We start from the raw sequence: 23,582 nt of genomic DNA on the forward strand, positions 1-23,582 counted from the left end.
CTGTTGGAAGGGGGGAAACCTGGTGAACGGGGTATGTAACCGCTGAAAAAAGTCAATAGTAACTGAAACAGGGGCAGGTTCAGCGTCTCTGTAAAGAGACTGGACAGTCATAGGTTACCCTGCTCTCTGAGGAACCTAGCTTACAAAGCCTCCCAGATGCACAGCGCTTCCCGCTGGGCTCTTCTAATCGCACGAGTGTCTGGCTGAGTGTAATCAGCAGCCAGGCGATTTGCCTCAACCTCCCATCCCGCCATAAAGGTCTCCCCCTTGCTCTCACAGAGATTGTGGAGCACACAGCAAGCTGCAATAACAATGGGGATATTGGTTTCGCTGAGATCCGAGCGAGTCAGTAAGCTCCTCCATCTCCCCTTGAGACGTCCGAAAGCACACTCCACCACCATTCTGCACTTGCTCAGCCGGTAGTTGAAGAGTTCCTTCTCACTGTCCAAGGCGCCTGTATAGGGCTTCATGAGCCAGGGCATTAGCGGGTAGGCTGGGTCCCCGAGGATCACCGTAGGCATCTCCACATCCCCAACACTTATTTTGTGGTCCGGGAAGAAACTACCTTCCTGCAGGCGTCTAAACAGACAAGAGTTCCTGAAAACACGCGTGTCATGAACCTTGCCCGGCCACCCGACGTAGATGTTGGTAAAACATCCCCTATGGTCCACCAGTGCTTGCAGCACCATTGAAAAGTAGCCCTTTCGGTTAATATACTGGCTGGCCTGGTGGGCCGGTCCCAGGATAGGGATGTGAGTGCCATCTATAGCCCCACCTTAGTTTGGGAATCCCATCGCGGCGAAGCCATCTATGACGACCTGGACGTTTCCCAGGGTCACTACCTTTGAGAGCAGTAGGTCAACGATTGCGTGGGCAACCCCCACAGTAGATTTGCCCACGCCAAAGTGGTTTGCTACTGACCGGTAGCTGTCTGGCGTGGCAAGTTTCCAGAGGGCTATGGCCACTCGCTTCTGCACAGTCAGGGCTGCTCGCATCCGGGTGTCCTGGCGCTTCAGGGCGGGGGCCAGCAAGTCACACAGTTCAAGGAAAGTGCCCTTACGCATCCTGAAGTTTCGCAGCCACTGTGATTCATCCCAGACCTGCAACACTGTGCGGTCCCACCAGTCCGTGCTTGTTTCCCGGGCCCAGAATCGCCGTCCCATAGCATGAACGTGACCCACTGCCACCATGATCTCCGCGGCGCGGGATCCCGTGCTTTGTGAGAGGTCTGTGCCACTCTGACACTTCATGTCCTCACCGCGCTGCCGGAGCCTCCTCGCCCGATTTCTCAGCAGCTGACTGTGGAAGAGGTGGACGATAAGGAGCGAGGAGTTGACAACGGCCATAAGTGCAGCGATGATCGCAGCGGGCTCCATGCTCGCAGTGCTATGGCGTCCGCGCTGTCACTGACCAGAAAAGTGCGGTAACAGATTTCCCGCCGGCGCTTTCAGGTAGAGAGGGCGGGAGTGACGGTTGAATGACGACAGTTACCCAAAACCACCCTTGACACATTTTTTCCCCCAGCAGGCATTGGGGGAAATCTCAGAATTCCAATGGGCAGCGGGGAGTGCGGGAACTGTGGGATAGCTTCCCACAGTGCACCGCTTCCAAATTCGACGCTGGCCCCGTTACTGTGGACTCACACAGTCGAATTAGTGTTTTTAGTGTGGATACACAAATTCGACTTCATAAGGTCGATTCCACAAATTCGACTTAAGTTGATTCGAAATAGTCTTGTAGTGTAGACATATCCTTAAACATGGGAGAGCAGAATTGCACACAGTATTCCATAAGAGGTCTCACCAATGCCTTGTATAATGGTACTAACACTTCCCTGTCTCTGCTGGAAATACCTCGCTGGATGCATCCTAAAACTGCATTAGCCTTTTTTGCAGCTGCATCACATTGGTAGCTCATAGCAGTAGTGTAGCTAGCGGGATGCAGGGGAAGCAGCCGCTTGCCCTCACGCACAGGGGCAGCTCCAGGCACCAGCACACCAAGCGCGTGCCTGGGGCAGCAAGCCATGGGTGAGCGCTCTGCTGGTCCCCATGAGGGCGGCAGGCAGGCTGCCTTTGGCAGAATGCCTGCGGAGGGTCCTCTGGTCCCACGGCTTCAGCGGACCTCCCACAGGCAAGCCGCCAAAGGCAGCCTGCCTGCCATGCTTGGGGCGGCAAAATACCTAGAGCCGCCCCTGCTCACACATTTTCAAAAAGTGGCGCCTGCTGGGCTGGTGCTGGCGGCAGCACGGCCGGAGAAGCGAGGGGGCCGGCTCCTTGGCCATCGCTCCCCACACTCAGCGCAGCCCCAACATCGCTGCAGCCACCTCCTGCGGTGGCTCAGGGCGCGGTGGCCAAGCGCTCCCCACCCCTTGCTAATCCGGCGGGCGGGGGGAGGCAGGGGGAAGTGAAAGGGCCCCTGCGCCTTTAAGGCCACCTGGCTGGCGAGCCCCGCGTGGAACGCACCGAGCGCCGGGAGCAGGCCAGGGACAGGCGGCAGCGCAGGATGGAAAGTGAGCGGCGGGGGTCCGGTGCCTTGCACTGGGGGGTCTGGGCGAGGGGCTCCCCGGGGTCAAGCCTGCAGGGCAGGGGTGCAGGCCGCGCTGTCTGGATGAGAGGCCTTGGCGCGGTGCAGGAGTCTGGAGCCCAGGGCGGAGGGGATGAGACCCCGCGGGTGGGGCTGGGTGGTGCAGCCTGGCGGGGGACTGGCTTGGTAGGAGAGACTCTCCCAGGGGTACGGGGGGCGGGACGGGGGTATCTGCACCGCCGGGAAACCCGCAGGAGTCCTGAGCCGGGCTCTGGGGTTAATCTGGGGGGGAAACGGGAGAAGCCAAGGGGGGCGTGGCCAAAGGAGGAGCCAATGGGGCGCCTTTTTTATGTTTGCTCCCCCTACACTTAGAACCTGGCTACGCCACTGGCTCATAGTCATCCTTTGATCAACCAATACACCCAGGTCTTTCTCCTCTGTCACTTCCAACTGATAAGTCCCCAGTTTATAGCAAAAATTCTTCTTGTTAGTCCCTGAATGCATGACCTTGCACTTTGCACTATTCAATTTCATCCCATTTCTGTTACTCCGGTTTACAAGGTCGTCCTGGCGAGTGTGTGTTACAGGTCCCCTCTGTGCCCAGCCTGCAGAGGATGAAACTATTACAGTTCTAGCTACAGAACCTGGCCTTTTAGTTGTACCAGCTCACACATTTCACTCAGGAGCTCCCAGTACAACCCCTGGTGTGTCAGCCTAGATGGCAGCTCTCACAGGGGCTCTGCCATGAAAATGTTTGGTCACTGGTAACTTTAATATCTAAAAAACCAGAACACAGCCTTACATGTGACCGTTATTTTAAAGAGTTAGTAGTTAATAGGCTAGTCCTGTGTAACTGGTGCATCACTCACTACATATGAGACAGAGCAGAGAACGTGGGACTCTTTCATTTGCTATTTAATATGTCAGTTGGTGGTACAGGTTTGTTTGCAGAAGGTTCTGGAGCCCCCTCTGCACAGAGCAGACACAGTGCTGGCAGCAGCAGGCCAAGAGTCCCATAAACCATCAGGAATTCACTTTCCAGGGCTGTCAATCAGACTTCACCCACACAGAGATGACAAACCCAGATACTTGCAGGATGCAAGGAAGGAAAGAAAACAAATCCCCATGTTTGGCTCACTCTTGCCCTCTTCTGCGCATGAGTTTGGCACAGCTCTGCAGCTACTGCTGGCACTGCCTGTAAAATTTCCTCCTGCCTTCCAGTAATTGAAGTTTTGCAATGAAGGAAATAAGTCTCGGCTATCAGATAACACTCATGGCCCAAGGGGTGCTAGCAAAGGACAGAAGACCCCTGCCTGAAGGCTTTCATTTTTCCTTATCTTTTTAATCTTCTTGACAATTCCCTCTGTAAGGATGACTAAGCAGAAATAATAGACGAAAAGGGTGTGCATTATGCAGGCCAAGCAGCCATCCAGGGGTCAGCACAACACGCCAAGATTCCATTAGCACATTGATTCGATGGCGTTGTGGAAAACACTTTAATTCAGCTTCTGGGAGAAATTCTATGGCCTGTGTGTGCACGGGGCCGGGCTGGATGGTCCTGGTGGTCCCTTCTGGCCTTGGAATCAGTGAATCTATGAATTCCTCTGTTCAGCCCCTTCTTTCCTGGGCCATGGGGAAAACAGGAAGCTCTTCATTGCCCTCAACATGCTCTTAACACTTGTAGCTCTGCATTCAAACAGTGACTATAATCAAATCTCAGCCAGCCACCTCCTCGGGTCAGGAATTAATTCTTTTCCCTTGATGTACAATTGGTCAGATGTAGTCTAAGGTCTTTTTTGCCTTCCTCTGATGCATCAGAGATTGGCAACAATTGGAGGCAGGATACCAGAAAGAGTGGACCAATGCTCTGAGGTGGTCCAGAGAATCCTCTCAGCTGTTGGGTTGGTGTCTCTTGCTCACATGTTGAAGGTCAAATTCATTGCCAGATTTGGGGTTAAGGAAGAATTTTTTCCCCATGTCTGATTGGCAGGGACTGGGGACGGGGAGTTCACCTTGCTCTGCAGCATGGATCACCAGGGAGGATAATCTGGGCATGCCCCCCATCAATTCCCTGCCCTTGCAGAGGCCTCGGGCATGGGTAGCACTTTAGTCCCCCATCCTCAACAAATGACACACAACAGTTTAGTTCCCTGAGGGCTGAAATGCTTTAGTCTCTGTAGAGTCGTTGGGCTCCACACAGGGCTGAAGTTTAATGGCCTGTAATATGCAGGAGGTCAGTCTAGGTGATTTAATGGGCCCTTTAAAATAGTCTGTGACGGCTGACCTGGCTCCCACTGGAGGTAGTGGGAATTGGCTGGGGCCCCGTCTTCCCAGTCTCCTTAGCTAGGCCAAGCCCCCAGTTCAGTTGGTGGGAGCTGTTGCTCTAACAAAGAGTGCTGAGCCAGGCCAGTGCCATGTTCTCCTCCCCCCGGCAGCCCTGCCCAGCACAGCTGCAGTGGCACCGGCAATCCCCCTACAGTAATGGATCAGTTCATGAAGGAAAACTGACCTAGGAGGTGCTTGAAGCCAGTTGGGGCCCAAGATGCATAGCCCCAGGAGTGAGCTCTAAGCAGGCACTGGCTCTGTATGGGGAGCAAGGGAAAGAAAGGAGATTCATGGGGAAGGGCAGCATTTGCTGAAGGTTTTGAATTCCAGGGAAAGGTGAGGCTCTGTCCACACAGCAAGCTGGAGATGTGACTGCAGCCCAGGTAGACACATCCAAGCTAGCTGTGATCTGGCTAGCTCGAGCAACAAGAGCACTAAACCCATGGCAGCATCAACGTGACCATGAAAAATGGTGCTTAGATTCAGTTCAAAACAACAAAAATCAGTTCAATTCCATTTGAATTAAAAAACATAATAGAAATGATTTGTTTTGAATCAAAATGCATTTTTGTTTGTTCCTCCCTTTCCCTTTAAAGGGGGGGGGGCAGAAGGGGGACAAACCAAAAAAAATCATTTTGATTTGAATCAAAACAGCCATTTTTGCTTTGAAGAAAAATTCAGCAAAAATTTTAAAATGTTTATTTTATTATTAAAATGTTTAAAGTTGTTTCTTTTCCTTCAGTTTTCTTTTGCAGAAAAAGGCTGCCATTTTCAACCAGATAGGTCTGTAGCATGCCTTGCAATAAGGGAAGCCACGTGCTTTGCTTCTCAGCATGAGAGAGGGATTTAAAGAAAGCTCGGGTAACATCTGACATGGCCTGAACCAGCTTCTGAAAACAAGTTGTGTCATACAAATAAGGAAGGAACAAAAGAGTTTCTTGCCTCAGATACCTTACAAAAAGTGATGCAAGGAGAGGGAGCTTGTTTTCATCTTGTGTGCGGTGTGATTAGAGCGTATCACAGAGGGAACATTGTATTCTTGGTGGAGAGAAAATGGCTCTATGCCACTGATCTTCTAACTGCACCGGCCTCATTTGTGTTCTAGTGGATACAGAGAAGCTTTGTTCCTTTGTAGGCAGGCATTGTTTTAATGACTCATTAGGGTTCCAGTCTCTTCCACCTTTCATTCGATTATGTCTTTTGCAACAGAAATATATGGTACCGGGGACTGTGCCTTTAAGGGCCGAGCTTCCTAGACACAGAATCTGGCTAACTCTGCAGTCATGGGGTGTGATTGCTGCTCATGTAGACATACCTAAACTAGCTTTAATCTAGCTAGCTCAGGTACCTGAGCAGTGAATAAAAGCCCCTGAAAAGCTAGGTGATCCCTGAACACACAGTCCACAGGATTTCCCATCCCCCACCCAGGTTCTGCTCACTAAATTTGCGCAGAACTGTCCCTTGATCTGAGGGCTTTAAAATTTCAGTTGATCACTCCTATCAACTGTACCTCATTACCAGGAACACCCGTCATTTTAAATCAAACTTACCAGCTCCCGAGACCAGCCTTGCTGTTAGCTCATTTTCTAGTGCTATAAATTACAGACATCCAGGAATGCTGAGTGATCAGTAGCAATGTTGAGTGTTGTCTAGTGATTAGAACAGGTTGGTACCAGGAGACCGCCACTGACTCACTCCTGGGCCATGGGTAAAACAACTGAATCTGGTCACGGCTCAGTTTACTCATCTGTATAGTATATTACATGGAGCAATAAACACCTCTCGTGTAATTGGTACAACATGTCTCTATTGAGGTGCCTTATGAGAGCTTACTCTTAAAAGGACTCCACCGTGTTGCCCTGCAGGATAACATGGGCCCCATTACCACAGCCAATAGCATGCTATATATAGATAAGTATGCAAGAAATGATGGGAAGGATGTATTTTAGATCCAGTACATCTTCATGCCAACAGAACATCTGCTCCTTTAGTACATTCCATTTGAATGGGAAATCTACAGCAACAGAACAGGTTTGCCCTCCAGCCAACAGCGTACGATTTATGTGATGATAAAGTGCTCTCATGGTCAATAGGGAGAAGCTGCAAGAGTCATACTGCAAACATCTCTCTTTGGCCAAAGCACATCTCTGGTCCTGGCTCCACCATCCGTCATGGGAGAGATGTGTTGGATACAGAGATAAGCATCTGTAGGTGTATGCAAGGATCTTAGCAATCATCAGTTACATGTTTCAATCCAGACCAGAGCTCATTAAACACATTTTTCAGAGATACACAGAAAATATGATATCAGAGGGGTAGCCGTGTTAGTCTGGTTCTGTAAAAGCAGCAAAGAATCCTGTGGCATCTTATAGACTAACAGACGTTTTGCAGCATGAGCTTTCGTGGGTGAATACCCACTTCTTCGGATGCAAGTGGTGGAAATTTCCTGGGGCAGGTATAAATAAGCAAGCAAGAAGCAAGCTAGAGATAACGAGGTCAGATCAATCAGGGAGGATGAGGCCCTGTTCTAGCAGTTGAAGTGTGAAAACCAAGGGAGGAGAAACTGGTTCTGTAATTGGCAAGCCATTCACAGTCTTTGTTTAGTCCTGAGCTGATGGTGTCAAATTTGCAGATGAACTGGAGCTCAGCAGTTTCTCTTTGAAGTCTGGTCCTAAAGTTTTTTTGCTGTAGGATGGCCACCTTAAGATCTGCTATAGTGTGGCCAGGGAGGTTGAAGTGTTCTCCTACAGGTTTTTGTATATTGCCATTCCTAATGTCTGATTTGTGTCCATTTATCCTTTTCCTTAGAGACTGTCCAGTTTGGCCAATGTACATAGCAGAGGGGCATTGCTGGCATATGATGGCATATATTACATTGGTGGAAGTGCAGGTGAATGAATCGGTGATGTTGTGGCTGATCTGGTTTGGTCCTGTGATGGTGTTGCTGGTGTAGATATGTGGGCAGAGTTGGCATCGAGGTTTGTTGCATGGATTGGTTCCTGAGCTAGAGTTACTATGGTGCGGTGTGCAGTTGCTGGTGAGAATATGCTTCAGGTTGGCAGTTTGCCTGTGGGCGAGGACTGGCCTGCCACCCAAGGCCTGTGAAAGTGTGGGATCATTGTCCAGGATGGGTTGTAGATCCCTGATGATGCGCTGGAGGAGTTTTAGCTGGGGACTGTATGTGATGGCCAGTGGAGTCCTGTTGGTTTCTTTCTTGGGTTTGTCTTCCAGTAGGAGGCTTCTGGGTACACGTCTGGCTCTGTTGATCTGTTTCCTTATTTCCTCGTGTGGGTACTGTAGTCTTGAGAATGCTTGGTGGAGATTTTCTAGGTGTTGGTCTCTGTCTGCAGGGTTAGAGCAGATACAGTTGTACCTCAGTGCTTGGCTGTAGACACTGGATCTTGTGGTGTGTCCGGGATGGAAGCTGGAGGCATGAAGGTAGGCATAGCGGTCGGTAGGTTTTCGGTATAGGGTGGTATTGATGTGACCATCACTTATTTGCACCGTGGTGTCTAGGAAGTGGACCTCCCGTGTAGATTGGTCCAGGCTGAGGTTGATGGAGGGGTGGAAGCTGTTGAAATCGTGGTGGAATTTTTCCAGAGTCTCCTTCCCATGGGTCCAGATGATGAAGATGTCATCGATGTAGCGTAGGTAGAGAAGGGGCGTGAGTGGACGGGAGCTGAGGAAGCGTTGTTCCAGGTCGGCCATAAAAATATTGGCATATTGTGGGGCCATACGGGTGCCCATAGCGGTGCCACTGATCTGGAGATATATATTGTCAGCAAATTTGAAATAGTTGTGTGTGAGGATAAAGCCACAGAGTTCAGCAACCAGTTGTGCTGTGGCATCATCAGGGATACTGTTCCTGATAGCTTGTATTCCATCAGTGTGTGGGATGTTTGTGTAGAGAGCCTCTACATCCATGGTGGCCAGGATGGTGTTTTCTGGAAGGTCACCAATGCATTGTAGTTTCCTCAGGAAATCAGTGGTGTCACGGAGATAGCTGGGAGTGCTGGTAGCATAGGGTCTGAGTAGAGAGTCTACATATCCAGACAGTCCTTCAGTGAGAGTTCCAATGCCCGAGATGATGGGGCGTCCAGGATTTCCGGGTTTGTGGATCTTGGGTAGTAGATAGAATAACCCTGGTCGGGGCTCTAAGGGTATGTTGATTAGTTCTGGTGTTAGTTTAGGGAGTGTCCTGAGTAGATGGTACAAAAAATATGAATTATTATTGGTATTTCAGTAGCTCCTAGAGGCCCCAACAGAGACTGAAGAATTTACAATCAAATCACACAGAATATTGTGATCCCTATTTTACACACAGAGAACTGAGACAGGCAGAGATTCAGTTCACACAGAATGAACGTAGCAGAATGCCAGAATTCTAGTCCAATGCAAGAGCTTACTCAAAGGAAGGAGCAAAGTGAGTTTGAATTGTGTTTACACTGGGAGGGGTTTCTGGAGCTCTGAGATACAGAGTGATGGGTTCCTGAGACTGGGGGAGGACCCTGGAGATTATAGCTATCAAAGCTGTCAGAATCTCTCAGTCATGTTCATGTATTGGTGACTCAGTGTAGGATGCTGAAATCAGAAGGTGGGACAGTGAACCAGATCCTTCACTTACTGGTGCTGTTAACCTCCCCTCCCATTGGCCATCTTGCTCCAGACACTCTGGTGCTGTGACAATTCCTAAGCAGCAGCCCATTGCCATGTTGTAGATTGGCACTATTATTATTATTATTATTATTACTTGTGTTCGTTAGATCATGTCACCCCTTAAGCTTCTGTTTGTTAAGTTAAATAGATTGAGCGCCTAGAGTCTATCACTATAATAGTCTATCACCTATTGTGTTAGGTGCTGTACAAACAGAGCACAAAAAGATGATAGCTAGCACCATCCTTTTGAAGGCCCAACATAATCGAATCCATCTCCTAAACAAAGGTACAACACAGCTCCATTCCATTCAGTTAAGATCTGATTCAGACCACAACCCATGGCTGGGGCAAAATCCAGAAGTCTTTACTTCTCTGGGGCAGCTTTATGTTAAACCAGTCCTGAAATCAGTCAGTCAACAGGAGGATCAATCTGATTTCTTCAGTGCAAGTTACACAAGTAAATTAGCTTCTTAATGAAGGGCCTGATGAGTTATAAACTATGTCCTCAGGAGAGGAGTTCCAGCTAGCAGCTTTGGACTGTTTCTCATTTCAGTATGTATTTATTCTAGTCTAATCAGAGAGGTGGGTATTGTGACTGTGGGGAATCTAAAGAACTGGGCTCCCTTTATATAAAGCACTCCATGAAATCCAGGGTGAGGGAGCCTGTGTCTCCTTTGAGATACTTCTGCTGTGGAGAGGAATTTCCACGTTATTTTAAGTTGAGTTTGGGGTGAATATCAGTGCTCATGACACAGAGGGGCTGGCAGTGCTGCCTAGAACCAGGAGAGCTGCCATAGGAGCTGTGAGTTTGTATCAAACAGCTCTTATGGTACAACACATTCCTGACCTGCACCAACTTCTCCTGCTACATCTATGGTTCACTTACAACCTTCCTACGACAGATACACACATCTGTCCATCTCTTCCCAACCTATCCCCTTGGTATCTCCAGCTGCATTTCAAACATCTGGATGTCCAGCTTCCATATCAAGATAAGTCTCCATAGACTAACTCTATGGCTGCAGCACCCTTGCAGCTTCAGGATTAGGCCATAAGCAACCATATGCAATTTAGAGCAGCCCTGAGTCTGCTCTAGATAGCCCCAGGGACTGATCCAGCAGTGTGATGGGCTAAGATTGAAGGGTGTGTAAAAGTGGCTTAAAGTCACCTGTGCATTGACATGCTCCAGAGCTGTGAAGATAGCAGCTCAGGCAGGGCTCAGGAGCTGCCTTGGTGAGTTCTCGTCTATAAATAAAAACATAGGTATCAATAGTCCTTCCTTCTGCAACAGGCTATTGTTGGTGCAGTGCAACTTCCTAGTTCTGTGTTTACCAAGACATTTCAAGTCACCTGGCTGCGATGAAGACTGAGCACTCTGGCAGGCAGCACACAGGCTGGGTGCCTTGACACAGTCTTGTGAAATAAAGACTTCTGCCTTCACCAGGCTGGGCTGTACAGAGAAAGGAATGCAGACAGGGTCATGGGGCCCTTGTGATGCAGCTAAGTTAGATGACCGGGCAGCATGATGGCAGATGTTATTCAGCACTGAGAAATACAAGTTCGGCACCTCAGAAGGAATACTTAGAACTACTTGGGCACCTTCCTGGATTCCATGATTACTTTATCCACTCCGGGGAAAGACTTGGGCAGCTGCCTCATCTCACGGCTATGGTGAAGAGGCTTGCACCAAAGGGAATGTGTGACGTATGTCTGGAGCCAGGTAGTCAGCAGCTGTAAACAGTTCCACTGATGTCAATGGAGCTATGTTGATTTTCACCAGCTGAGGGCCTGGCCCTGAATGCCTGAACTTCCTTTCATGACTGGCCAATTCTGCTAGCTGGCTATGGATGCAGGGCCACAGCTTGCCTCTCTCCTTGTCCTGCCTGCTGCCTTGTGATGGGTTAGCAGTGCTAACCATGTGCTAATGGGTGAGCCAGCACTGCAACTGAGCTCAGCCTGCGCAATGGGATGGGGTGGGACGGTGGGAAGGCATAATTTATCCTTGTACCTCCTCACCCTGTGTGCTGTATGTGTACAGTAAATGTCACAGACAACGCTGCGTTGCCCAGGCACGCATCCCTCTGAAGTTCCTTGCAGGCTTCTCTAGTTTTTGACCAACCTAAACATTGTTTTCTACAAGTTTGGCACCTCACAGATCACCATTCCTCCTCCCTAAAATTGATTAGTTAAATCCTGGTCCTGGTATGGAACTTCGGGGCACCCTGCTGTTAAACCTTTGCTGTGCTGAACATTGACCACTTACTCCTCCCCGTTGTTTCTCTCTCTTGCCCAGGTCCTGATCCATAGCAGCGATTTGCGTAACACCAGAGCTATTCAGTTTCCTTTAACAGTATCTTAAGAGGAACTTTATCCAAAGCTCTCTGAAAGTACAAGTGCGTTATATGCTTTAGGAGTTTAGTAGTACAAATGCTAATTACTGCTTCAGCAGCTGGTCTAAGCACCTCTGACGGCCAGGTACAATATTTGCTATCCTCTGGTCCTCTTCAAGTTCTTTCTTACCCTTCATAACTTCCAGCTTTCACTTCCCATGCCCTATTCTATATGTTTTTTCTATTGACTTTACTAGCACTGGATTTCCATGTCTGGAGTATACATACTTGGCTTCTTGAGCTTTGCCATTTAACCATACTCCCACCACCACCTTCTTCCCTCTTCATTTCTTTTGTGGCTATGGACAGTCGCATGAGGTTGGGCCCTCACAGAGTTCTGCCCTCACGTCAGTCCTCCAGAAAGGCAGATGCAAGTGAGGAAGAAATGTCAGGGGCCAGCGTTCTGACATCAGACAGGGAAAGTTGAGAGAATCACGCACATCATGGATAACAGACTATCCAGAGTTGCAGAATATGATCGGCTAAGGGAGGAAATAGACATTAGCCCAGAAGCAGGCAACTCTCAGAAACTTATAGCATGACCTCTGCCTTGCAGTACCTTAGAGGTGCATGGGACACAGAGCTCACAGAGGCCTGTACCTCAACAGCAACACTGGTTTGAGCCCCCACGTTACCCTCAGAAAGGCCTGAGCCCTGACAGTCCCACAGTGCAGAGAAGTCCTGGGTCCTTACACCCCTGTCAGATGGCAGAGGGTTTTGTACTGACATCAGCCCTGCACCTAGGTAGGGCTGGAGTGAGCCAGGGACATTCGAACCTTGTGCCCTGACCTCAACAGAAGGAGTGGTGAGTTAAGAACGTCAGAGACCTCACTCCTCACACTACCTGTGTCCTACCAACAGCCCTGGGGTTGGACAGACATAGGAGAGGCAAGAAGAGATTTGTATCCCAGTGCAAGAGGCAAAGCCAGTAAATGGTAAGGGTTCTGAGGCAGATGCAGCAGGAGGATGAATCACACTGCAAATTCCCGAGAGCAAAGGTCAACTAAAATGCAACCTAATCAATCTCTCCTCACCCCCGCTCTACATACAGCTGTCTGCTTGATAGGCAAACACAGCTGCCATGGCCTTGGGCTTCCCACAGCCCTGGGCATATTTTGCTAACCCTAAAAGGAGGTGGGCTGCTGAAGCAGCTGTGCAGAGCTGCTATTTGGGCAAGTTTAGGTGAGTTGTGGGGTTCGGGGTTGCTGTCACCTGCAGCTATAAAACCGCAGAAATATCTAATCAAGAGCTTTGGGCTCTGAGTGTAGGGTCACTAGGCTGGAGGCCAAACAGGGACTGTCCACAATGCAGCTGGGAGCTGCCTGCCAGCCAGGGTAGAAAGACATGCTAACTTCTCCTGAGCTAGCATGCTAAAAGTAGCAGTGTGGCAGCTTGGGCTAGCTATTCGAGCTCGGATCCAGAGGGTTGGGTGGGCTTGGCCATGCCTCAGCATCCACACTACTATTTTTAGCATGCTAAGCTAGTGCAAGTCTGCCTGCCTGGGCAGGGAGGCTCACTGATTTGCTCCAAGAACTCTCATTGGTTGTGATGATTGTTCCTCTGTGGGGGCATACAATCAGCAGCCACTATTTTGGGCCAGACTTCCGAGTGTTGTTTGGTCAGATTTTTGCCAGCACATCCTGGAAAAAATTGGAGTCAATGGGCCAGATCCCCAGCTGCTATAAGTCACCATAGCGCTGTTGGAGTCAGGGTTTGATGTGCAGGGTTTTGGTTAGCTCACTCTCTCCTTCCTCAGTGAGGCATCTGAAAGCCTACTCCACTCTCTGCCAGTCCCATCCCTCTGGCCAAGCCTCATGCTCTCCCTGCTCAGCACTGACCCCGGGCGGCCTTTGTGTTCCCAGCCTGCCATCAGCACTGGTGTGCACCCTGGAGATAGCTGGTTAGTTACTGCTCTCATACCGCACGTACTTTGAACCTCAGTCCTGTTTCTTTCTGAACTGCTGACCTGCTGCCCTCGGTAGGCTGAAATCCCAGCATTGGCCCAGGGTTTAGTGCCGTTTGCACAGTCCTTGATCAAACACCATGGCCAGAGCTTATTCTGTCTTGTGCACAAGCACTCTGCAAAGAAAGCAAAAGATCTCACTTGCAAAATGCTCTGTTGCTTTGTGTGCCTGCAGACCCTGGGATAGTGCCCAGGAACTTGCCCATTCAGCATTGTTCATTGTTTCATGACAGAGGGCTACAGTCATTCATTTTGCAACCAGTTTTCTCAAGGCCAGTTGTTAGCTTTTCTCCCCTAGTGAATGATCAACACAGGGAAGTGATAAGTGAGGGGTCAACATGAAACTCAAGAAAATTAATGCAATCAGATGGGGTAGGTAGGTCTGACAAATAATCATTACTGGTACTAGTATCCTTGCCCATATCCACAAAGATATTTAGGCTCCTGTCATCCATTGAAATCAGAACCTGCTTCAGTACAGAAAAACCTCCAGTGACTGCACACCCTAGCTGTCACCTATCCCCCCACTGGCACCCCTACAGGGTAACATCAAACCCTTACAACCCATACTTCATGGGGATCACATCCTGGAAGGAATCTTTCCTGAACCCCCTCTTCTGCATTCAAACAACCTCCCAACCTCATCGTCAGAAGTAAGTTCCCACAGACCAGGACACAGCAATTCAAAGCAGCACCAGACCCTTCCAGAAAAACCTGCAGACATCTCTCCACTGCTACAATGATTGGTACGCTCACAACACACCTTTCAAGATCCATGGGTCCTACGCATGTCTATCACAACATGTCCCAACAACAACTATGTGGGCAAAAGTAGACAATCACTATGCTCTCGAATGCACTCACACAGAACAAAAGACAAAAACACCTTGTCACTTGTGAGTGAACACTTCTCACAATGCAATCACTCCATATTTGACCTATCAGTCCTCGTCCTCTAAGGAAACCTGCACAACACCTTCAAAAGATGAACCTGGGAGTTTAAATTCGTAATTCTGCTAGAGACTAAAACCCATGGATTAAACAGAGGCATTGGTCTTACAGCCCATTACAACAGTTTGTAACACATCCTGCTGCCTCCTGCAGCATAGAATCATAGATTAGAGTTGGAAGAGACCTCAGGAGGTCATCTAGTCCAACTCCCTGCTCAAAACAGGACCAACCTCAACTAAGGGCTTGTCTACACTTACATTTTATAGCGCTCTAACTTGCTGGCTCAGGGGTATGAAAAATCACCCCCCTGAGCGCAGCAAGTCTGAGTGCTTTAAAGCACTAGTGTAGACAGGCTACGAGTGCTGGGAGCCGCACTCCCAGCGCTCAGAGCTAATCCCCTCGGCAGCATTTTGAAGTTTCCAGTGTAGACATACCCTAAATCATCCCAGGACTTTGTCAAGCCGGGCCTTAAAAACCTCTAAGGAAGGAGATTCCACCACCTCCCTAGGTAACCTATTCCAGTGCTTCACCACCCTCCTAGTAAAATAGTTTTTCCTACTGTGTTAACCCCCTATGTCCCAACTTATATTTAGCTCAGACACCTTTCCCAGCCCTGAAGAAGAGCTCCATGATTCTTGAAAGCTTGGCCCTTCCACCAACAGAAGGTTGTCCAATAAAAGATATTACCTCACCCACCTTGTCGGTATTGAAATCCATGGAAATTAGGAGCCTAAATATCTTTGTCGATCTGGTTCTTGAAGCCTTTGAGAGACTACGAGTGACTCAGCTGGTGCTTTGGCCTCTGATAACTTCGAACCAGCACTGCAAAATTTCACTGAATGTTGGTGAAATGTGACCCTGGTTCACCCACAGAATAGACAGTAGCAGAATCCAAGGTATCAGGGCAGAGAGCTCAGCAGGTGTCACTCAGCCTACTCCCAAAGATTTAGGAAGAGGGTGTTCACTAGTACTCCAGTAGGAGGCGCTACCTATAGGGATTGGGCATGTGATTCTAAAACTGTGTGCTGGGCCCTTTGTGACATTCCTGGTCTCTGGGAGCGTTTGCATCACTTTGTGTTTGGTTTAACACAGCAGATTTCTCTTGAACTTCAGCTGAGCAGACCAGTGACCCTTTGGGACTAGCCTTCACTAAGGCCTGGTCTACACTAGGACTTTAAATCGAATTTAGCAGCGTTAATTCGAATTAACCGCTCAACCGTCCACACCAGGAAGCCGTTTAATTCGACCTAGAGGGCTCTTTAGTTCGAATTCGGTACTCCACCCCGACGAGGGGAGTAGCGCTAAATTCGACATGGCTATCTCGAATTAGGCTAGGTGTGGATGCAAATCGAACTTACTAGCTCCGGGAGCTATCCCACAGTGCACCACTCTGTTGACGCTCTGGACAGCAGTCCAAGCTTGGATTCTCTGACCAGCCACACAGGAAACAACCCGGGAAAATTTGAATTCCTTTTCCTGTCTGGGCACTTTGAATCTGATGTTCTGGTTGGACATCGGGGCGAGCTCAGCAGCACCGGCAACGATGCAGAGCTCTCCAGCAGAGGAGTCCATGCAATCCCAGAATAGAAAGAGGTCCCCGGCATGGACAGACCGGGAAGTCCTGGATCTGATCGCTGTGTGGGGCGATGAGTCTGTGCTTTCGGAGCTGCGCTCCAACAAACGGAATGCAAAGACCTACGAGAAGGTCTCCAAAGCCATGGCACTCAGGGGATACAGCCGGGATACAACGCAGTGCCGCGTGAAAATCAAGGACCTGAGACAAGGCTACCAAAAAGTCAGAGCGGCAAACGGACGCTCCGGAGCCCAGCCCCAGACATGCCACTTCTACGAGGCACTGCATGCCATTCTAGGTGGGTCTGCCACCACTGCCCCACCAGTGACCGTGGACTCTGAGGATGGGATAGTGTCGAGGGGCAGTTCCTCGGCGATGTTCGCCGATGGGGAAGATGAGGAAGGGTTTGTGGAGGACGACGCAGGCGACAGCGCTTACAATACCGCTTTCCCCGACAGACAGGATCTCTTCATCACCCCCACAGAGACCCCCTACCAACCCTCCCCGGCCGTTAACACAGACTCAAAATCAGGGGAAGGATCAGTCGGTAAGTGCTCTAAACATGGAAACATTTATTTTTTAAAAAACAGGAATAAAAACTATATAAAAACTATATAAAAAGTTTTCCATATAAAACTATATAAAAAGAAGGTCCACACATATAGGGATGGAACAGAAATCCTCTTGGGACACTTCCACGAAGCTCTCGTAGAGGTGCTCGAAAAGCCTCCGCAGGAGGTTCCTGGGGAGAGGTGCCTTATTTGGTGCTCCGTGGAAGCACACTCTTCTGCGCCAGGCCATCCTAACGGACAGCGGAAAAATTGCCTCGACCAGCATGGCAGCATACGGTCCTGGTCTGTGCAAGGATTCTCGCAGCATCCTCTCTCTCTCTCCGAGTGACCCGCCTCAGGGTAATGTCGTTCGGCGACTGCTGCATCTAATTAGGGCAATTAGTGTACTGTTACTATTGTGAATGCTTGACTTTTACTTTGCATAGCAATGACCTTCGTTTAACAGCCACGTGTTGGAGGCCGCAGAGGAAAAGCATACAGTGATCTTCCCCGGGCACAGCCGCGAGGGGCTGGAACAGGGTCAGACTTTATGCTTTCCAGATTGCCTTCAGCGGGAGGGCACAGCTATCCATTAACTGTTAAGCAGCCTATAGTGTAGGGCTTACCAGGCCTGGCTGCAACACGGATTCAGCTGTACCGCCCCACTTGTCCGATCTCCTGTGCAAGACCGCAGCCAATGAAAGCGTATTCCGAAATCTCGAACTTGTCCTGAGAGCTCGTGAGACTAGGTGCCCTGTATGGTCTTGTTCACAGAAACTGAGTAGACTGTGTTCAGTGTTCGCAAACATGTATCTTTTCAAGGAAATCACTTCCTTTTTCCCATCACACAGCTGCGGCTCTTTCACGAACTGCCCCGGCATCCCCCTCACAGAGGCTGGCGCAGATTAGGCGGCGAAAGAAAAAGACTAGGGACGACGTTCTCGGAACTGATGGCCTGCTCCAGAGCTGAGGCGGCCGAGCAGAGACAGTGGAGGGAGACCCTATGTCAGCACCAGCGCTCACACAGCGAACGGGAGGACAGGTGGCGGCAGGAAGACCAGCAGGCGACTCAAACGCTGCTTGGGCTACTGAGGGAGCAAACGGACACGCTCCATTGCCTTGTAGATGTTCTGCAGGACCGCAGGCAGGAGGAGAGAGCCCCCCTGCACTGTATCTGCAACCGCCATCCCCCGCCACAAAGTCCTGTCCCCCCCTCACCCAAAATCACAAGAAGGAGGGGCGCTAGGGGCCGTGAAAACTGTCACTGCACCCCAGCAGAGCGCTCATGTACCACACAGCTCTCATGCCATAAATTTTGAGAAGTGCTTCCCTTCCTGGATCACCCAGTCCCAAATCCAAGTTTCATCCCCCCACTGTGTAGTTGAGTATTAAAAGTAGTTTGTTGTTATTCACTGTTTCCGTCACGTTTGTCTTGTCAGAAGACTTTGTGTGAAGGGGGGGAGGGGGTTTTTAATTGCATAGGACAGCCTCCATTACCAGGGTACAGACTTGGGGGCAGGATCAACAGCAGGACACACACAGACTGCATTCACTAGGCACCAGGGTCAGTCTGGGAGGTGTATGCTGCCCCGGGGTCCTAGCGCCTGCCATCCACAAATGGCAAGGCAGGCTGCCCTTACCATGCCCTTCCACCCTAGCCACGAGCCTCTCCGATGCCCTGAGCCCCAGCAAGAGCCCTCATCCACGGACACATACTCACCCTTCCCACACACCCCTCACCACTTCCCACGCCCCAACCCCCAGCCCAGAGCCTGCATCCAAACTCCGTCCCAAAGACAGCATCCCTCACCCCTTCCTGCAAACCCACCCCTTCCTGCATACCCACCTCCAACCGTCCTCCCCCCAGAGACCGCTGTAGGAGCAGGAGCCTGTCATTCCTCTAGTGTAGAAGCGGTCTGTACATCAGTGCACACCGTACCCACCACAGTCTGCGTCCATGTTTCAACCCTAGAACAGGAATTCATAATTAAAGAAAACTTTGTTAATAATCAGTGTTCCATTAAATTTATTTTAAAACGTGTGTTGGAAGGGGGGAAACCTGGAGAACGGGGTATGTAACCGCAGATCGAAGTCAACAGTCACTGAAACAGGCTCAGGTTCAGCTTCTCTGTAAATCAAGTGGACAGTCATAGGTTACCCTGCTCTCCGAGGAACCTAGCTTTCAAAGCCTCCCGGATGCACAGCGCTTCCCGCTGGGATCTTCTAATCGCACGGGTGTCTGGCTGAGCGTAATCAGCAGCCAGGCGATTTGCCTCAACCTCCCATCCCGCCATAAAGGTCTCCCCCTTGCTCTCACAGAGATTGTGGAGCACACAGCAAGCAGCAATAACAATGGGGATATTTTTTTCGCTGAGGTCCGAGTGAGTCAGTAAGCTCCGCCATCTCCCCTTGAGACGTCCGAAAGCACACTCCACCACCATTCTGCACTTGCTCAGCCGGTAGTTGAAGAGTTCCTTCTCACTGTCCAAGGTGCCTGTATAGGGCTTCATGAGCCAGGGCATTAGCGGGTACGCTGGGTCCCCGAGGCTCACTGTAGGCATCTGCACATCCCCAACCGTTATTTTGTGGTCCGGGAAGAAGCTACCTGCCTGGAGGCGTTTAAACAGACCAGAGTTCCTGAACACACGCGCGTCATGAACCTTGCCTGGCCACCCGACGTAGATGTTGGTAAAATGTCCCCTATGGTCCACCAGTGCTTGCAGCACCATAGAAAAGTAGCCCTTTCGGTTAATGTACTGGCTGGCCTGGTGGGCTGGTCCCAGGATAGGGATGTGAGTCCCATCTATAGCCCCACCGCAGTTTGGGAATCCCATCGTGGTGAAGCCATCTCTGACGACCTGGACGTTTCCTAGAGTCACTACCTTTGAGAGCAGTTGCTCAACGATTGCGTGGGCTACTTGAATCACAGCAAGCCCTACGGTAGATTTGCCCACGGCAAAGTGGTTCGCTACTGACCGGTAGCTGTCTGGTGTTGCAAGTTTCCAGAGGGGTATGGCCACTCGCTTCTGCACAGTCAGGGCTGCTCGCATCCGGGTGTCCTGGCGCTTCAGGGCAGGGGACAGCAAGTCACAGAGTTCAAGGAAAGTGCCCTTACGCATCCTGAAGTTTCGCAGCCACTGTGATTCATCCCAGACCTGCAGCACTATGCGGTCCCACCAGTCCATGCTTGTTTCCCGGGCCCAGAATCGCCGTTCCACACCATGAACTTGACCCATTGCCACCATGATCTCCACTGCGCGGCGTACCCTGCTTTGTGAGAGGTCTGCGCCACTCTGTGACTTCCTGTCCTCACCGCGCTGCCGGAGCCTCCTCGCCTGATTTCTCAGCAGCTGACTGTGGAAGAGGTGGACGATAAGGTGCGAGGAGTTGACAACGGCCATAAGTGCAGCGATGATCGCAGTGGGCTCCATGCTCGCAGTGCTGTGGCGTCCGCGCTGTAACCAACCAGAGAAGGGCGCGAACAGATTTCCCGCTGGCGCTTTCAGGGAGGGAGGGCGTGATTGACGATTCAATGACGACAGTTACCCAAAACCACCCTCGACACATTTTTTCCCCCAGCAGGCATTGGGGGGAAATCCCAGCATTCCAATGGGCAGCAGGGACTGCGGGAACTGTGGGATAGCTTCCCACAGTGCACCGCTTCCAAAGTCGACGCTGGCCCCGTTACTGTGGACTCAGACAGTCGAATTAGTGTATTTAGTGTGGATACACAAATTCGACTTCATAAGGTCGATTCCACAAATTCGAGTTATGTAGATTCGAAATAGTCTTGTAGTGTAGATGTACCCTAAGATCATTGCTAGTGCTGAGGGAATAATGGATTTTTTTCATTTCAGGTTGATCTAAAACTGAATTGTTTTGAACTTTTTGGTGAACCAAACATTTTTTTTAAAGTTTCATTTCAGGTCTCATAAACTCTAAGGCCAAAAGGGACCATCATGATCATCTAGTCTGACATTCTGCACATCGCAGGCCACTGAACCTTGCCCGCCCACTCCTGTAATAGACCCCTAATCTCAGCGGCTGAGTTACTGAAGTCCTCAAATTTTCATTTAAAGACTTCAAGTTACAGAGAATCCACCATTTACACCTGCATGTGACCTGTGTCCCATTCTGGAGAGGAAGATGAAAAACCCACGGAGTCTCTGCCAGTCCAACCACAAAGATAGCGGTCAGTTGGACCCTGAGCATTTCGGCAACACCCACCAGCCAGACACCTGGGAACGAATTCTCTGTAATAACTCAGAGTCCTTCCCATCTAGTATCCCATCTCCAGCCATTGGCGATATTTGTTAAAAGCAGTTGCAGATGGGCCATATGCCGTTTCCCTTCCATAAACTTAACAAATTCAGTCCTGAACCAAGTTAGGGTTTTGGCCCCTCTGCTCCCCTTGGAAGGCTGTTCCAGAACTTCACTCCTCTGATGTTTAGAAAGTTTCATCTCATTTCAAGTCTAAACTTGTGGATGGCCAGTTTATATCCATTTGTTCTTGTGTCAACATTGGCACTTAACTCCTCTCCCTCCCTGTTATTTATTCCTCTGATGGATTTATAGAGAGCAATCGTATCTCCCCTCAGCCTTCTTTTGGCTAGGCTAAACAACTAAGCTCTTTGAGTCTCCTCTCATAAGGTAGGTTTTCCATTCCTCAGATCATCCTAGTAGCCCTTCTCTGAATCTGTTCCAGTTTGAATTAATCTTTCTTACACATGGGTGACCAGAACTGAACACAGTATTCTAGATGAGGTCTCACCAGTGCCTTGTATAATGGTACTAACACTTCTCTGTGGCAGGGCTGGGGAAGGGTCAAGGAAGCTGGGGAGCTCTGGCCTAGGAGCCCCCCCAGGCACGTCTAGGGTAAGGCAAGGCACCACACTTGTTGGAGGAGGCAGCCCAGGGTAGGCAAAGGCAGCAGGTCCAACCAAAACCCAACCAGGATGTGCTGCAGTCTGCTGCAGCCCCCCCTGAGTGACAAGTGGGGATAGTGGGTGAGGTTCCCTGGGAGGAGACCTAAGACTGAGGGGTTACTGCCAGGGGGGCAGCACCCAGATGAGACATGGGGGCCAGCGGCGGGAGATCATCACCTGTAGTAGGCAGAGCTAATTCCCAAGGACAACCAGCAGGAGGTGCCCGGGGGTGAGTGCATTGCATTACACTAGATTGGTCCCCAGATCAATCCTGAGTGCTCCACTAATAACCTCCCTCCAGCCTGACAGTTTGTCCTGCTGTAGTCTTCCCTTTAACCAGTTCTTATCTTCCCCATCGTCCCCCCTTTCAAAAAAATAATACTCCAGTCATAGGGCACCGACCCGAGTTTACATTTTTTAAAAAAATTTTGGGCTAGCAATTTCATGTGCCAGTCCCTTGAATATTCTTGGATGGAGATTATCTGGACTCCCTACTTTAGTCCCATTAAGCTGTTTGGGTTTGACTTCCACTTTGGATGTGGTCATTTCTACCTCCATAATCCTCATTTCCATTAGCCACCCTGCCACTACCTCTAAGCCCCTTATTATAAACCAAGGCAAAGTATTTGTTTAGGTGTTGGGCCATGCCTAGATTATCTTTAATCACCACCCCATCCTCAGTGCTTAACAGTCTCACTTCTTTCCTTGTGTTCTCTTTATTTATATGACTAAAGATCTTTTTACTATTGGTTTTAATTCCCTTTACAAGATACAACTCTGGGGTCATCCAATGAATGTTTGCATGGACAACTTTTGAAAATTGGTCTGAAGCTTTTATCCTATTTGGCTTTTGGGGAATTATATTTTGGATTTGTTTGTTCTTGTTCTGTAACTCGCATGTCCCAGCCCTGCAGAACAAGAGACTTTGGTCTCTGGCTCCCTCCGTCCATGTCAATAAGAGATGGAGTCACGGCTCGGTAGGGTTGTCACTTCTGAGTTATGCTGCAGTCAGGAGAAATCTGGGCTTTAAACTGAGCTCTTCTTTTGTATGGTTCTCCTGGCAAACCCTTTGGGGCAGAAGGCTGGTGAAGGGGCTCTGAATGTGGGAGGAGCAAGGCATGGACACACCAGTGTGTACATAGGAAAAGGGATTGTCTTCTGTCTGCATTAGAACTGGAGGGAGCTATTGGCATGTCCCCAGAAGTGACTCCACCTCCTCTGCTGGCTTCCAGTGTACGGGGAGATTTTGGCAAACCAGTAAAGTACCTAAACCACTATAGCTTGTTGCTAACAGTAGTCAAGGTAGCAGGCTGTACTGAACCACTATGGCGTGTTGCTAAAAGTAGCTAAGTCAGCAGGTCATAAATTGGTCATGCAGCGGCCTTAGCGTAACCAAGACGGGGAGGGAGGGTTGGTGCCACAGACTGGGCAGTTTGACCCCATGCCTTTCCTGCTAAGAATGTTAAAATTGCTGATGCATGTATTTTAGAAAAACAAGAAGTCTGTTTATATGTGCCCCCTGGAATGTTTGTCAGGGCCTGTCAAGGTTTCCTCCCCACTCTGAACTTTAGGGTACACTGCCACCAGCCAGAAGTTAGTGTCTGGCACACTCCCTGTCCCCCCAAAACCCTCCCTGGGGAACACAGATCTAAATCCCTTAGATCTTAACACAAGGAGAAATTAACCATACCCCTTCCTTTTCCCCCAGACTTTCCCTTCCCTGGG

This window comes from Mauremys reevesii, linkage group 9 (genome assembly GCF_016161935.1).
Source record: "Mauremys reevesii isolate NIE-2019 linkage group 9, ASM1616193v1, whole genome shotgun sequence".
NCBI lineage: Eukaryota > Metazoa > Chordata > Testudines > Geoemydidae > Mauremys > Mauremys reevesii.